The sequence below is a fragment of the Opisthorchis viverrini genome (assembly GCF_000715545.1).
Source record: "Opisthorchis viverrini unplaced genomic scaffold opera_v5_493, whole genome shotgun sequence".
In the NCBI taxonomy this organism is placed as follows: domain Eukaryota; kingdom Metazoa; phylum Platyhelminthes; class Trematoda; order Opisthorchiida; family Opisthorchiidae; genus Opisthorchis; species Opisthorchis viverrini.
In genome coordinates, this window is record NW_008752149.1 from 125841 (window position 1) to 143745 (window position 17905).

Genomic DNA, 17905 nt, shown 5'->3' on the forward strand with positions numbered 1-17905 from the left:
AGTCTCTCCTCCTATATGGATTGAAAGTTCTCTCTCTTTTGACAGTTTCCTCAAGAGGAGGATGACCGTGTCACCATAGTGTAATCCTGGGAGGAAGTCTCTGGAACGTTCCGTAATTTAAGATGATTTTCAAGTGTGCCACAAATGACAATGTTATCTAAATAATTGCACGTACTGTTACGCATTCTGCTGGCTCAGGATATCATATGATGTCAGGCTGCATGCTGCCAACATCTCTGTTATAGTTACCATCTTTGGGGCGCCCGTTCCATCAAACTTGTGTGGGAAAGTTAACTTTTATTCAATGCTTTAATCCATCTGTCCACAGGGTGAAAACAGAGTGATGAATATGGTCATATTTTAGATTTCATAAACACTTCGAGGACAGACTTCGCCATATTTCTGTTAGCCATATACGTCTCTCAGACTGGGATATAAGAAAACCTAGCGCCTGAATTTCTTGCGAGAAAAATGGTGCATACGGATCAAGTGATCTGGTTCTTGTTGGGAGTTCATAGGCGCCATTTCAAATGGCTGTGTTTCAAACACTAAAAATCGGACATATATGGAGAGGAAGTTTCTCTTTGGATTGAGCTACCTTATTTTCAAACAAGTTGCAGCTTTTCTGTCTTCATGTTACACCACCAGCAGCCGTAACCCTGTACTAACTCCGCTTTACCCAGAGTATAGTTTACCTAACGTGAAGTCTGGACTCAGTCTGTCGTTTATGAGTGGCTTCCCCCTTTTTGAAAATACACAGCCTTATTTCCTACTAGAGAGAAATAGGTTGTTGGGTAGTTTTTTCTCTCCGGCTAACCAATAGTTAAGCAGGTGTCCAGCCACAAAGCCAAGATCACACTCAAATCGCCATGGCTGGTCGAGTAATACGCACCGATGACTACAGTTATATGAACAGCTACTCCTCATTTGCTTTCATCTTATTCAATCAGTAATTGTGCCACCAGTGGCACTGATCACCCTAGAGAAACCACCGCTCAGCTGCAACACCGTTTTTGTCACTAGCTGTCATGGCACTCGAATGAATTACGAGGGCTGAGATGCTGCCAGTTTGTTCAAGCCCAGACAGAATCAGTCGAGATACGTAGTTGGGCCCGAGCCACGAACCTTCCGGTCAAAAACGTCTCGCCTACACAACTGAACCATTTCGAGCTCGCCTTCCAGAAAGGTAATCAATAAGCCAAACATCGCTACTACGGCACTCTCCTTTCGTGATAGAGAAAGAAACTGACTTCAGTAACGAATGTTGAACCTCGACGTGTGGTGCTAAGATGAGCTATTCAGTGTAAAAAGTAGTGGAGGAACCCATTGAGGATGTGGTTGTGAGCAAGTCTAAATTATGGGTAGGTCCTACTATTTTTTGGTCTAAAGTTTTCCCAACTATCATTTGATTTGTCGGCACAGTAGTGTTCCAGGAAGGGTGAATCAACCATCTTTGGCGCCTGGTCAGCCTTTTATACTCTTTGTTTCCGAAAAAGTAAGGAAGTATTCGTCAGCCTCCATAACGTTAACCGTAGTTTGAGGCGAGCTAATCACGGCTCTGAAGTGTGGACATTTTTACCCCTTCAGATGTGATAATTTAGAGACCCCCAGCATGTACTGCTAGAGTGTTAGTAACATGTTCGCCTCACATGCTAGTTGCTGGGGTCTCGTACGGGAACGAGAGACCAGTGCTGTACACTCCTGTTATACTGTCGATAATGATGATGACATCTGGGGCTCAGATGCCGGTCCGGTCAACAATATGCACGGCTGATATGCTCTAATAAGTGTGAAAATCTAGTCCGGTGATTCTCCTTTTTTGTGTGGACTAACCGGAATAGTTGCACCATGACAGGATGGCTGTTCGAAGGAGAATGACTTTCATTCAAACTTCACAACTTCCACAACCAGCTACAAATATCAAATAAACAAATCCAGCTGACTACTCAATTCAGATTGTAATGGCTGTCCGGTATCAATGCTAGGACTCCCTGGTTGTACACAACCCCATTACGAACTGCACTGTTTTTATAGTCCATGAATACGCGCGGTGGGATTTGAAAGTGAAAGCTATATGCCTGAATGTATTTTTATTCATAGTTTGAGCGTGAACGATTGTCAACCTACTTGCTTATCCTGCATCTACCTCGCCGAACGACCCACATTTCAACGTGCCACACAGCCAGGCTGGCACACGCAGACGCCGTACGCGTGATTTCCCAAGAGTTAAACAGCTCTCAGCGAAATACACTCGTTTTCGAACAAATTTGGTTTTTCGAGAGTTTCACCCGGAACCCAGCTGAATCTCTCGTATATGATGTCTCTAAAACAGCTCTTTTTGTTTGGCAATGCACCATCATTTTCTGCACACCTAGGCCCAATAGACCAGATGGTAAAGGAATTCTGGATGATGTCTCAAAACAGCTCTTTTTGTTTGGCAATGCACCATCATTTTCTGCACACCTAGGCCCAATAGACCAGATGGTAAAGGAATTCTGGAGGGTCTTGTCAATTAATGACTGTTGTACCTGGGATCCACACTGATCTAGCCGTCCTGACTTCATATATTCATCGTTGTGCTGTCTCCAGAGTTTTTCAACCCAACATTTTGGTCTGTGGGAGTTCAGTTACTATCGGCAGCCTAATTGCATTCTGTTCAAGCTCCTTCCAAACTATTTTGCCTTAAACCTCATGTACCTTTGTATGTATCTTTTGTATCAATGCTTGAATCTCGATCAGATTGATGGATTATTTAAACCACCCTAATCCTCTCTTATCTGGATCAGTGTTTCATTTAACTAACGCACACAACATGAATTTCCAAAAATAACGGGGTACTTTCTATTATCTTTGATTCTGTTGAACAAAGCACTGTTGCAGGTACCATTCGGATGGAAAGCCTGAGGCACGTCTGTTTCGCATCTCACTACTGCTTCCGCATCACGCCTGTCACCTATCACTGGTAGAATCTGCTTTGTCAACGCTTTCCGAAGCATGCTGACGAATTGCACTTGAAAACTGCCAAAATATAGCCTTCGGAGAATGATTAACACACTCCATGCCAGACAGTTCAGTCTTGCAGTTCGCCTGTGACACAGCAGGCCATTGACAGAAACTGCCACTGTATGACTTCCTCCGGCGTGCGATTACAACATTCTGCCGAACATAATGCGCCTCTGGCCAGTAAGCCATTAGGGTGGTGTGCATCGCCCCATCGGAAATCTTCCACTGTTTAAATCTGTCCGGTCTTTATGGTGTGTTCGGTTAAACGGCCACGTACCAGCATCACGTGTTGGGCGGTTGCGTGCATCGACACGAAGACCAGAAAATTGGTGCGAAATTGAGGAGGGGGTGATTTCGCGGATTGCCCACTGCATGTTACCTCATTGAGGTCACAGCAAGAAGCATCTGCACCTGACAAAAAGTTGTCTCACACCCCCGCATGTGGTTGCCTGTACAACAGTTGTGTAGATGGTTCGTCAAAGCACACCCCCACGGTTTATGCGAATGGGGAATCGGAACATAATCCGTTGGAAGTACGTAAATGTGTACATAAATGGGAAGCGGAAAAATTCTACTTCAGTTAACTCCTAACTAGGATAGTCAAGTTCGCCCACTCTAGAAGTATCATAACAAAGTTCTATTTCACTTGGACTATTGATAATACAACTAGAAAGCGATTTTATGAATAGTTCTGTTGTTTTCTGTAACCGTGCCGTATTACGTGTGTCGGGCGAGAGCATAGGTCGGCATTAAGACGGAGAGACCAGATTGGCCTCAACAATTCGTACAACCACTCACATATAATCAGACAAAATTTTCCAATAAATCTCAAGTGGCCGTGGGGGTATCAGCTGGTGGCTGGTGGGTCAATCAATTGACATAACCAGAGTCGTTTCTGAACCACCAATCGAGACGTAAGACAAATCACTCGCAGCGCTCAATGTACGAGTGTGCTCGACTATTAGGACGTTATAGTTCACGCTTCTTCATTGTAAGTCATTACGAGCTTACCTAACATGTCAGAGACCCGATTCTCAGATCCATATACAGCACACTAGTAATGCACCCAAGTAAAAGTGAACATCAAGCCTAATGGTTGTGAATGCAAGAATTTCCTCCTAGCTGAAGATTGTTCAACTCACATGGGAATAGGGGATTCCCGATGCACCAAGATACATGTCTATTGCTTCCGTTACAGCTTAGCTCAAGTGTCTTCATCGGAAAGTATGCTTCCAACCTTAATTCTGATGCGGTTGTCTTTTTGCCGAAGCGACCACATTCCAAAACGAATACTTTAGGAAAAAGTGACTTTCAGTAAACTTTCCATAATGTACATCACTGCCAAACCCACGGAATGGCATATTGCAGAGGAAGGTACTCTAAGTATGTCACTTGCGCTGATTTCTTTTGAAAAATGTAACTATAGATGTTAACCCAGTCCTACCGCTTTGAAATTAAAAACTGGCTGTACTTCAAAATTTTCAGCCTGCTAGCCGGGAAGTCGCTGGTTCTTCGCCGTTCATGATTCTCAATAAGCAGGAAACAACTGTGCATCCCTTTTCGAATTTTCCGCACATAGGACAGAATTTTCATTGAAAATTCACAAATGTCCTCACACTAACTAATAGTCAACAGGTTTGCGTGACATCAGTGACTGACATATCTTAGAGGTGGCAATTAGACAGCTGCTTGATCTGGTTCCCACTGCTGGAGACAGAACACCTTACTTTACCAAATACATACACTTTGCTAATATGAGTACGTAAAGAGACTATCTGGAGTAGATAGAACTTAGATAGTTTACATGAACTTCTTTCTTTGTTTCCACTTAACCGAGAGGCTAAAAAATGTCATTTCAACTAAGACAGCATAACTTGCAATCGGTGTTACAGTGGATGGTTTGCAGTTCCAACGATTGTAAGAACAGAAAGCCTCCAATTCTCCCTATGTATAACATTGTTTACATTGCCCGAACCCGGCACCCCTGCGCTCCATGTTTACCCTAACCTACCGGAAGTAATATGTCCCAGACAATCTTATCTCTGTCCAGACAGCAGTCGGTCAAGCCCTTCGCGCACCTCACCTACACACATCCTGTCTTGTCATACAAGAAGATTTAGTCGCTAGTTTTGAAGCATACTGCTGGGAAGTGCGATACGATCAAACTAGTTGCCCTACCAGCCTGTCTAAAAGCATTGCTCCCCTACCCTCAACCACTTTCCAACGTTAATAAATGGTTTCGAGAGATTTTCGCAAACTAAATTCAAGCAGTTCGTAAACTCACACTGGTGAGTAGCAGTCATGCGTCCATTTCCAAACTAACCCTGTGCTTGCAGTTGGGTCCAAAAACTGTTGTCTAAAACAAAAATGTGACTAGTATGGTAGTCGAAACAGGGGTAAAATGGATGTGACATCTCCTGTGAAGCACTTCAGGTACATGGCTTTTGTTGAGGTGTTCACTGTTGCGAACATGAAGTCAACTAAACTGTTTACCGTCAGAGTTGTGAAGCACTTCAGGTACACTGAAAATGGACATGGCTTTTGTTGAGGTGTTCACTGTGGCGAACATTAAGTCAACTAAACTGTTTACCGTCAGAGTTTCTGATGGCTTTCCTGTTATTGTTGCCGGAATTTTCAACAGCCGAGAAAGATAAGCGGCGTTTCCAGCTGCGAAAATGCATGAGATTATTCGCTTTTAAAATGTTCAGTGACAAGTAAGAATGAACGAAAAATATCTTTTAAAGACAAGGTAAACCAATAAAAAATCCGTAAGTGGCAATGAAGATGAAGGGCGTTTTTCTTAACCATGTGAATATCCGTGCAGTGTTTCCGAAGGTTTCTCGAGTTTCATCCCGATTTCCGCCTCACTTGTAGGCTACTTTTTTCTCGAGTTATCTCCTTTCGGTTTTTCAATGACGAACTCGAGTTTTCAGAGTGCGCCAAAATTTGTTCAAGGTTACGATGAAACACGAAATATTTACTTCCATACAGTGTTCATATAATCACCAAACAAATTTGGACGACCTTTAAAGATGACCACTCCTCTTGATCACTTTTCGTTTGGCCAACACCGTTGAATATTGTTTGTTGGTGCTAGCAGTTCGTCACCTGATGGCACGTAAAGCAATATTTTACCCTGATTTTGAACCGGTTCTAACCCGCAATCGGTGAATGGCTAGCGTTCATTTTGTCATACTATCTATCAGTTCAGCAACTAGTTCCACCACCTGGACTACATATTGCTACATTATCCAAGTACACCGTTCCGGAAGGAAATCAATAAGTACAATATCAACAGCGTTATTGGCATTGTATGTCGTGCACCACTCCAGAGCTCGTTCGTTAAAAACATCTCTGAATGTTAGAAACGGCTCAGGAATTGTCCGATGATAAATGACCATCAGCAGTCACTGTTCTTTGTCCGTACGGTAACGTTTTTCTCATCCCGTGTCCAGTGAAGAAACAAAAGGGGTAGGGCAACACGGTAAAGTTCCACTATGATTCGGCTCACAAGACACACTGGTGATGTCACTTTGATTGGTGATGAAAAAAGGCATACACGAAAGTGTCATGTATATTAATCCTATTGTTGAACTACCTTCGACTACAAGGCTAGAGCGACTGCCATCGTCGAGAAATCGTAATGCCTATTTACTTATTCACTTTGGGAAAGGGTTAGCGACAAAATCCCAAAGTAACACGGGAAAGCAAATGGTCAAGGACATTAAATTTATTTCCCGACCACTTCGAATGAACATCCCATTTTTATTTCTCATTATGAGTTGAGTTATCTCGCAAATGGAACCGGCTAAAGAAGGCATACCTTGAATTGCTAACAAGCATATGTTCCTTAAGAAAACAACTATCATCCAAGTTCTCTCCTAATTTCCTAATGATCCACCCTGAATAAGAGCCAATTTAAGTAGCCTTCACAAATGGTCCATTGTAGAAGGGACTGCTTGGATATATCTTGACAGAGTTTTTGTCGGACCCGAAGAGACCTGCTAATTTCTCATCGGATCACGCTTTTCAGGAGCCCACATTTCTACCTCCTTGTGGTACGCCTCTCCATAAAGAGGCCTCCATAAGACCTCTCTGGAAACGACCTACATGGTCTTGCTTGAAGGCGAGGCCTCACTCGGGGGGAAAACCCACTATGGAACGCATGAACAAACAGTAAGTATGTGCACTAATAACAGTCTTTACTGTGGTTGATAGTAGATTACAGAAGCGATTTGCAGCATGTATAAAATAAAGGCAGTATAAAATGTGGAGCAAGTCAAAAAGGAACTCATTGTATGTGAGAGTCCTTTGGTAAAAGTCCGCTCGACGGGATCGTGTATTCTCCGCAGTATAGCTGCTACACGTATTCCGTAGTTGTTTGTTTGGTTGAACCCCTGCCACCTGCGAGTGCGCGAGTATGTGTGATGACTGTGTCGTGTCTTGCTGTAGGAATGTTTGACGTGTGTGTAATACCTATAATCGTTACGACGAGGACAAGAACGGAACTGACTTGTTGTCGGTCTAGGTTCCAAGCGCGACAGGGTTTTGTCACGTGAGTTAAGTGTTTGCGGAACAAAGGATCCGCGTGATCTAGTGAGCACGGATGTACTAGACAAATTAAGCGAAGTTGCTTTAAGGAACAAGGATTGACTGCTACAAGTTCACTCAAAACTATCGTTTGGGTATCAGCTTTTGCTCAATCCCATGCGAGGACATTTCACCCTAGGCTATCTAGCTCGCGGTAACCCTAGCCTCAAGGCTACTTAAAACTGCGTCATTAAATTTTTGACAGATTATGTGCATGGTAGAGCATCGTCACGCGATATTCTATTTTAGAGGTATGCAATACAGTGTGAAAATTCATATAACTGTGCAGCAGTATTTTCAGCTCCTTTGATTCTGCTGTTTGTCGATTATACGTAAAGTGAGGTGGACCTTAAGACCTGCTAAAGAGAACTAATAAAACTGTTCAGCTGTAGGACTCTTCCGGTGCCTAGCTGCCATGCCACCCGAAGGAAGCACGAGGGCTGGGGAATTACCAGGTTGCCCAAACCTAGACAGAATAAGTCGAGTGGCGGAGGTCGGGTGGGAACCACGGACCTTCCAGTCAATAAATTCGCGCTCTAACCACTTGAGCCATCCCGCCCCAAGAGACCTGATCCAAACAGGGGACTGGTCTACCTAGAAAAGAGACTGTTCAGTGGGGATCCTTATGTTTCGTTGGAATCTTACTCGGATTTGCCTATCAACTGCAACTGAAACACCGGATAACACAAAACGGTTACACGTGTCCAGATGTGCTACTTGCAGTGAGCATTTGGATCCGATTTAAATCAAAGGAATAAGATTGACGAGCCAGTAGGTATAGTATGAAGTTCACAAAGTGGTTGTAGGTCACAGATATTTGGTAAAAACGATGATCCTTATTACTGATCACTTGAGTCTTGATGGGCGTTCGTTCGTGCACAGTCCATCAGCTCCAGCGACGGTCACCCAGTTACTGCGTCAGAGGCATCTTTATGAGTCATTTCTGGGAGAAACGTAGGCAACAGTCAAAACTGTTTGAGGTTAAGTAAAGTCAAGAAACGGGCTAAAACTAGGGATCGAAGATACACAACGATGTGCAGAAAATGCGAAAGTCAACGAAGGTTACCTATAAATTTCTCAGCCATCCACTCAAACATGCAGAAGAGTAAGCGTAAAGTTGAAAGAAGCTTTTCTAATGAGGCGAAAGTTTTGCCCCGAATCATCTGGTGAGGCTCTCAAAGTTACATGGATCCTTCCTTGGGTGAATTTCTGTCATGGTAATGTGGAACTTCTAAGGGAATGGCTTGATCTTTAACGACGGGAGAGTATTAACTCAAACGAACATGATGGTCCAATCTACTACTGATATGACACAAAAATCAGTCGTCGAGCAAGCGACAGTTGCGGGTTGCAATTTTTCTCAGCCAAAAAACTTCATTTTGCGATGCTGAACGAGGAGCAGATAGACAATTATTGTACAAGAAGACTGGAAAAATTCCTGTTACCTTCCTTCCGACCTGAGATCTATGGTTTTTCGGCGTGTTTGTGTAGCAAAATATCCCATTACAACATAGTAACTGCATTGTGGCATCATGACCCGCTTCGTCGGGTATGCCAGCCAGACAGGCTTGTGCATGGTCTTTCAGATACCTGTCCTTTATGTACTATGTGTGTCTCTCATGAAATTCGTGAACTGAGTAATGGGCGGAATTAGATGTAGTTACATAAAGTTTGACCCAAAATAGTGACCATTTGGGGCTGATCAGGCTGTCACGTTGATTCCACGTCATTGGTGAACAGCCGACTTACCTTAGCACAAGTTTGAACAAAAAAATGAATGTATCAAGACAAGGCGTAGGAAGTAAACCCGATAAGGTTGGTTATTTATCCGGTTCATCACAGTGGTGTAGTGAAAAAATCGTGGGGTCAGGAATTCAACGGACAACCACATTCAGAATCATTTGGGTCGGTAATTTTTTTGCGCTCAGTTGGTGAAAACACATTTTATGTCGAGGGGGAAGGCAACATCGAATTTACACACATTTGTGGAACTGCTTCACAGCAGGTCCATACGTCATATTAGGTAATACACATCCAAACCGATGTATAGCTCCTGTTTGTTTTCCAGTAACTATCATAAACTTGGACGCTGGTAGTTCACTTGGCGCCGCCACCCACCTGACTCCGATTGCCTCTCGCATGACGGACGTTTCTTGGGGCCGTCTTTGCAGAACCCACAGTGTCATAATATGTTTATGCTTTTACTGGTAAAAGTTAGCAGTTTATCGAAACATGCAAATAAAAAAAACCTTGACCAAACGGGGTTACATCCATTCCAGTATTTTGTTAGCAATAACTTCATAAATCCAAAAATTAGGGTTATAAGATGGATTAGCAATTACTGTTAATATAGGAAAGTGGAAGGATTTCAGAGCAATCTCTAGGGAGAAACTTGATCGTAGTACAATTTGTCTTGCTAATTCGTCCGAGGCCTTCGGCAAATAGGCTAGTCGTGAACCTTCCTGTGTTGTTATGACTGTGCTTTCCGAAACTTGTTGTTGAAATCAGTTTAAAACCGCAACATAGTTGGGTAGTTTTGTCCTTCCTATCAATGGGGACATGTTTCCGGTTATTCTTTGTATGTGCAATTCATGGTTGTACGTGGGCTGGGATACTGCCAGGGCGCCCACACCTAGACAGGAGGACGATTAGGGTCCTCAACCAAAGCCTTTGGCTCAAAAGCGTAACCGCAAGGCAGCGGTGTTTGGCGGGAAATGCAAATGCATTACCATTTCTACGGAACAAGTCGCCACATGTTCCAACCCCCAACCTGGAGGGCCAGGAGACTGTGTTCGTCAGACCTCTAACCATTGACCAACCTGGTATGAGGGACTCTGTGAGTGTCGCGGGACACTCTCCAGTATAGCTCAATGGATCGCTGAGGTGCGCAAACCGTCACGCCGTGGTAAGGTCCAGTCTCTTCGTGACGGGTTATTCTTTGAGATCTACACAGATCCTTTCTGCAGCATGCTCATGTCATCTCAATTGTAGACTAGCTGACCTGACGGTGCAGGGAACAGAGTGATTGATCTCCTTCAGTTGGCTGCTTTGTAGTGCCGACTTTCGTTTGGGCTTAGATGTAATTGGTTGCAGAACAAGGTCCGGGGTTTTTTCATAAAGGAACTACTCACAAGGTTGCTGAAAACTCTTCGACAACCCACGACCGGTTTCGCTCTTCTGGGTTTACTGTGAGTTTTGCTGAATGTAGCAACCACGTGCTTTTATTTAAACTATAAGCACACAAAAAGTGTACGGGCGGTAAGAAAACATTTGTCCCATAAATGGATTCTGATGAAACTGAGGTCCTACAACCTAAAGTACAAGTAGTCATGATTTCACAACCTTATGACCGTTACTTCATCTTATTGGGAATCCCACCTGCTTGCTCCCCAAATTCGAAGTGGTCTGCCAGCTGCATTCAACACTACTGAGACATATTGGATGAACATCACATAGGTATCATGATTGACGTTACGTACAGATCCGTATTTCGTACTTGGTGAGTTTATCATTCCTAATCTAGTCCTTAGGTTTGCCTTGAAGCATGCATCGGTTTTCCCGGCATCTCTGTAAGGTAGTGGCAGCAAAAAGTCCTTGAACATGAATTGCATCTATACGGTATAAGCCTTGCACACAGGCTACAGACACTCAAAATAACCCTGACTTGATGGAAAGTAAGGAAGGACGTTCTTGGTAGAAAGTTTCATTTGAAATTAATGTCTATTTTGTTCTCTGAAGTTTCCAACTCAAGATGAACACGGAACTCCATTGTGGTACACCACGACTTCTAGCTTGACCTTCCGTGCACAAACAGACAAGATGAGATAGACAAGACAGTCACAAGAGGTATGTTGTATCGTGGGTGGTCGTATACTGGTTACGCCTAAACTGAGCCTGGCAGACTACGCGATAAAGAGAAGACAGTGAACTCGGGACACGGCTGTATTGTCAGGACAAAACATAGGGCTACTGCGTAAATATATATGAGATGACTAAATGGCCAATTATGGTCGTTCACGTGTTCGTTTTGTACGGCCAATGGCAGTGTTTCGGTCGTGAACACTTCCAGCCCCACTCCATTGGTCTTAAGTTGCTAAGCTGTGTTTGGTGGACTCCGCCAACGCACCTGCCATCAGAAACGTGTCGTGCCGATGGTGAACTTGGGGACGCGTCACTCTCTGCACATGCGCTTTTTTCATGTCTGGACACGTCCTGACAAGTGCCCTGGACGTTTGATCTGTTGGGTGAAAAGTGGATATATTGAATTGTAGCGGACAATCACACTAGGTCGATCAGGACACCACTCATCTACAGTTTGCAGGAATATGAGGGTTTCGCACAAAGGTGTAAATACTGGTACCTGCTGGGTTCAATCTCAGTTTCACGTAGCTAATGGGGAGTACTCGAGCGGTTTAAATGGGTGTCAAATGCGGTATCGGTGGGAATCGTTCTCTCATTTGTCTCGCAAGCAGTGTATTTACATTTTCCTCCCATCATCTATCCGAAACACGTTTAGTTGTCTCGTCTGTCAGATTAGCTTATGTTGTGTCACCCCGTTTTTCCATCGGCCTACACCTAATAATCCCCAATTGATGTCTGTCTAGTGAACAAGCTTGATCGAGGCAATCCATCAGCAACAGCATAAGACCTCCAAGTAACTACATCCGAAGTGTTTGACCGGACCTGCACTTTCCGCTTGTCTAGTCTGCTTGATTTCACACATTCGCGGCACACAATTAAACGCTGTTGGTTTTCTACAAACGGGTCGGAACTTTTTGAAGCCATCTGTTAGTGAGGTTAAAGTTGTCATCATCTGCTGGTGAACTACCTATTAGCAGCAATACTATGTGGAAATAGGTACTTATGCATTCACAAACACCGTTAATTTAGAGCTGAATCTAAGTTGGGGTTATTCAGTAGCTTTTTTGGGTATGATTTGACGTACCAAAACCAAGGTGTGACATTCTGGATGCACCTAAGCCCACTGGGTATGTTTTAAGACTTATGCCTTCTCTTATTTTCTAATTTGTCGTTTCCTTTTTCACTCTGAAACTGTGAGATAGTATCTCTGCAACAATTGAGCTACGCAGTATTACACTGATTATATTTGTCTACACACAAAGTGGACTTTGGTGAAGGTTGTTGGTTCTTTCCGATAGGAGCCACGAAAGTAAGAGTAAGTAGAAGACGACAATAATGCAACACAATACATTTTGCTACTAAACTCTTAACCGAGTCATGCAAAAACCTATGAGGAAAAACAGGGTTTAGTGACTGGGGTCCAAATCAACGCCTTGCTGCGTATACATTTCTAACAGTCTCATTTCTCGTTTGTTCTCCACCCTATGGTTTGTTTTTAGTGTCAGCAGATAAATCTAACCACAGTCATCGCCAACAGACTGCCAAGAAGCCGGGAGCCAGGTGCGCTACCGAAAACAGTTGCTGCTGATTTGTCATACTATATGCGTACATCGAACTGTCCTGCTTGACAATCAGCAAACGATCAGCCTGTGGTCAGGCCACCATACTGTGTCCGAATGCACGGCGGTCTGCGTCCAAGCTAGTAGTGCTGGTCACTGCTCGAGCAAATCTTTGCTGAAAACTATGCGAATTGGTGTTATCCTTGCAAGATATACACAGTACAAGTGCACAACATGCTGGGAAGCACAGCGTGATCTTAGGGATACATTATTCATAGGAGTCTCAAAATATTCACTGCCCACCAACCGTGGCCAAAAGGCTGCTGTCAGTTAGCTGGCCCTCTTCGCCAAATTAGATGCACCCACATGAGGCTAGTTACTATGGGGAAGCTGAACAGCGGCGACACTATTTTATGACTTTTGTCATGTTATACACTGAATGGACGATTGGAGTTGAAACAACTGTTTTTCACACAGCAGCAGCGACAACAGTTATTTGGGAACCAAAGTGAACACATGCACGTACAGGCAACTACGGTCAGACGTGCAGTGCCATGAATCGTAGCCTTCAATAATCTTGACAATCCTGAGACACTCCCAGTTGAGGTACGCATGTCCTGCGGACTTTCTCATGTGCTGTGTACTAATAAATACTACCTAATGTTTCCTAACGTAGGGTGTGTAGGGTGTGATCATCTGGTTTTCACCCAGTGACCAGAATGTAATAAATTGACAGAATAGGTCCGCCTTTCAGTAGTGTCATTAGCTGACTTGCAAAAATTACGGGCTTTGTATCCAAGTATTTCAAGTGAAGGTAGGCAAGTACTCATATCTCAAATCTTACACAGACAAGATCCCATTCCCAACTCAGCGAAACTACGATATTCGCCAGTAAACGCTTAACCATGTACTAAATATTTGTGGCTAAGTATAGCGCGGATGAGTAACCTGCCGATTTGCTTATATGTGATTTTCAGGACCATGTGCATTTTGACAACTTCAGGCAATGTTGATTTCAACCTCCCCACACACAGACACAAGCACAAATGAGAACCGAGCGACGGAGTATTATGTGTTATGATCATCCTGCTCGATCGTGCTAACGATACCATATTCGTTGCCAGTTTGTAGGCCACCCATTGGTGTGAGACAGGTGAGTTGGTGGCCTATTGTTTTTGGGAAGTGGCAAATTGATATGTGAAAGTCATCCACTTTGAAAATTCAGCTTGGAGAATGTGCATATACGGGTCACTGAAGGTAACTTGCAGTCGTCATGCACATACGTCATCAGAACACTCCAGAAGTATGGGTCCACGTCCACAACAGAACTCGGAAGGCTCTCCACAAAAAAGACCACATTGTATGGAGTTACTCGGACCGTCATTGGATGAAGTTTTCAAGGCTAACACTGCAGGTGGATCTACATCATAACCGTATTGTGTCTTGGCACGGTATGCTCATAAAGGGAAATATAAAACAAAGTGGTACGACCAGACAATACACAGTAGCTGGGGTAAGAAAGAGAAGCCTGGCTACATGTTAAAGATTCTTCCTTACTTTTGAAAAGTTCATGATAAACTCAAGTAGAGCTGGATACAAGGCTGAATAGTTAGAGATCTTTAAAGAAACATTTATTTAACTGGTCGGCACATGCCCATGTGCTGGTAAATGCTTTGTATTACTGTAATGTAGACACGGGATGCAGACAAGGGATATGATGAGGGATATAAGGATGTATCAGCTAGTTTTATGTAGTAATTTGGCATTTACCAGCCAGAAGGACATCCCATTATCGATCCCACTCTCTCGTCGAGCTTATTAAACACATTTAGATGAGATTTCTCGGTAAGTTAACATCGAACAAACGCGAAAAGCTCTCACTATTTATCCTCTATAGGTGTGGAATCATCATACTAAATTCTGCCTTTCCGCCCTTCTTCGATCAAACGATTTTTGGGAATACAAAACTGATTGGGTTTTGGTTTCGCCCAACTCTTAGGGAAAGTATGATTCAATCCAGAACCCTCGTATCATTTTGAGCAACGCGGTTTTTGTTATTTTCGGACGAAGACGGCTCCAACAGAATGAACATTATAGGATTATTCATCCGCCTTACTGCTATGGTCGTCGCTTTCCGAAATTCGATCAATCAGAGGGTTGCAAATTATTTGTAATAAATTATTTTAACTTTAGTTGGCCAACTCAGAGTAATATCAGTTCCCAGGTTTTTCCTGATGAGCCTCGTGCAACAGAAAAATTCCATTTTCCCACACAAAGTCCACCGCACATCTCAGGGAAAAGAGTCATACCTAGTCGTAGAAATTTATGTACACAACTCAAAACTTATTATTAATATCGATCTCAGCATGGTAAGTGTTCATAACTATTTACTACAAAGGAACATCGGGCTTGTCAGTACTTTGGCACAACGAAGTTGATGAATTGGATAGCTCACAGTGCAGATGTAGTGCAATATGAGGAGATTGCGTGAGCCGGGTTACAGAGGGCAAGGTGTCCAATTCTGGTGAAAATTCACACGGCAGGCCACAGCTGATGTGTGGTCCGGGCAGGTTGGCGCTTCCAAAGCCTGCAAGTAGAGGAAAACAAAAACGACGGTTTGGCGGGGTTGAATGGGCTGAAAAGCGGTCTAGACCAAACGTCTTCCTATTCAAGCGTCTCTTCCGAACCAGCAAACGTGATGTTTCATGAGGATGCTGAACAGCAAACAAAAGTGAGCGAAAATAACTCCGGGACAGTAACAGACCAAGTCTAGCTTCGCCTCTGTGGCTTTAAACGAGATTTCGACTTCTAGTTTCTAAACAGATTTTACACCGTGGTGCGATTTTTCGTTTCTTCTTAGATTGCTTATAGTTGTGTAATTATCTTTGATGTCGGTGGCTCAGGTAACTCAGTGCGATGTGACGAATCCATAAAACGCCCGTCGCATATCATTTTAGTTCATTTTACGTTCCATTTTCGTAACGTTCCAAGCCTCGTTGAAGGCATATGTTTCGAAAACTACGCGCCCATCTAGAACTAAACTACCGGATAAGCACAGTCGAGTTTAGCCAAGTAGGCCTTGTTGATATGGTGGACTAAAGACATCAGCGATACTTATGACAACGTCCTTTTAACACAAGACTCGACCTGGGTTAGCGTCATAGGCCTTCTCCATCGCAATGGCCTTTCCCAAATTGTAAACCGAACATTTAATCTTCCGCGCTTATAGATATTCAAAGGATATAACAGCAGCAAGCGGCACTCACTATCTTCATAAGCATTTCTGCTTGAATACAGACAAATTAAAAGTTATTCGTAGCTTAAATCTTGGACAAAAGACGCACTTATTGTGCAAGCAGATCACTGGGATTTCTCGTGAAGGTTCGAATTGGTTCTGTACTGTAAGTGACTGCCCAACCAGAGGCTTAATGCGACCTAAGCAAGTCGGAAAACGCGAGCTTCCGATTTGCGGCCTTAAAGTATAGTGAAGAAAGTGCAACAAACGATTCGATCGAGCAGCTCAACGAACCGACATACTCAGAATAAAAATGTGACCATCCATATAACCGTGCGTATTGGCCACGTTCTTTCAAAGGGCGGCACGAAGTAAGTTCGGATAAAAGGTTCAAAGCTAATTCCGTTATTGAGCTGAATAAGTAAGGCTTGACTAGTCTAAATAGATATCTGTGTAACCTGAAGCTTCCCAGTTCTAGGTTCAGATCACCAGATCACCTTTCATTATTAAGGCATTGTTGTTTGGCACGATATGTTCGAATACACAAAGCTTTGGTCTGCTAGTGGATAAGATTGTGGATTTCCATTGGAGTGACCCGGGTTCGGACCACACAGGGACGCACTCAAGCTGACTGTCGGTTTCCTTCTGATAGGCAGTGTACAAGCTGTTTCAGAAACAGAGATATAGAAACGAGAGGCATACTTATCTAGTTCTAACTCAAATGAATCTCAGCTGAAGCTATCTCTTATGATAACTAGTGCACAAATAAGTGTACCTGGCAAACTGCATCCATTTTGGGTTCAGGTAGAACATATGGTTGACTGGAACACCGGGACTGAGTCTACCTGGTTAGCCCCAACAAGGACGAAACAGGTAACGCACGGTCGAGGAGTTTTCAGCAGTAGTGCCTTTTCAGAAATAGTAACCTGATTTCCATTGTCATCTGCCTAATAAGTTTACCTCTTGTCACTTAGATCGAATGCCTAAATAGTGAGCAGGTGAAGTCGATTGATGCGATCGATTGACTCAGATCAGTAGCAAAACCAACCATTGTTCCCATACGTGCCGTGTGATTTCCTATGGAAATTGGAATGATAGAAATGTAGACTGTTAGACTGGATAATGGCCAATTTTTTATTACTGTCTTGTAAAGATGGAGCAGTGTATTTAGCTAGTACTGCAGGAAAAGTTACAGCAACAGGCATTCTGTTTAATGTTTGTGTGAATTGCTGCACCAAAAGAAGCAACTGAAAAGTATGCCCTATCTGGCACAACCAACTCGCCCGATATATTCGATATATTCACTCTGTTTTGGCTGTACTGCTGACCATTTTCATGAAATTATTCAAAAATTTAAGCTGCATTTTCTGACGGGAAGGGAATTTACCTACGAAAACCTTATTTTTTGCTCTAAGCCTAAGCAGCATGAATTATTTTTGCCATATTGTAACTTTCGAACAAGTGTTGCCAACTTTTCATTCTTTCAGAGTATGTAATCAGATTTTTCACCAAAGTTTTCCTGTCAATCAGCTGAAATAACGTATGCATGCCAGATGCAGCAACATGTGAGGTGGTCAGAGAACGTGTAGACCAAAGGTATGCCCACGTTAAATATCAGCCTTCCCTTCACAGATTGCTCGTCAAACTACTAAAGGAC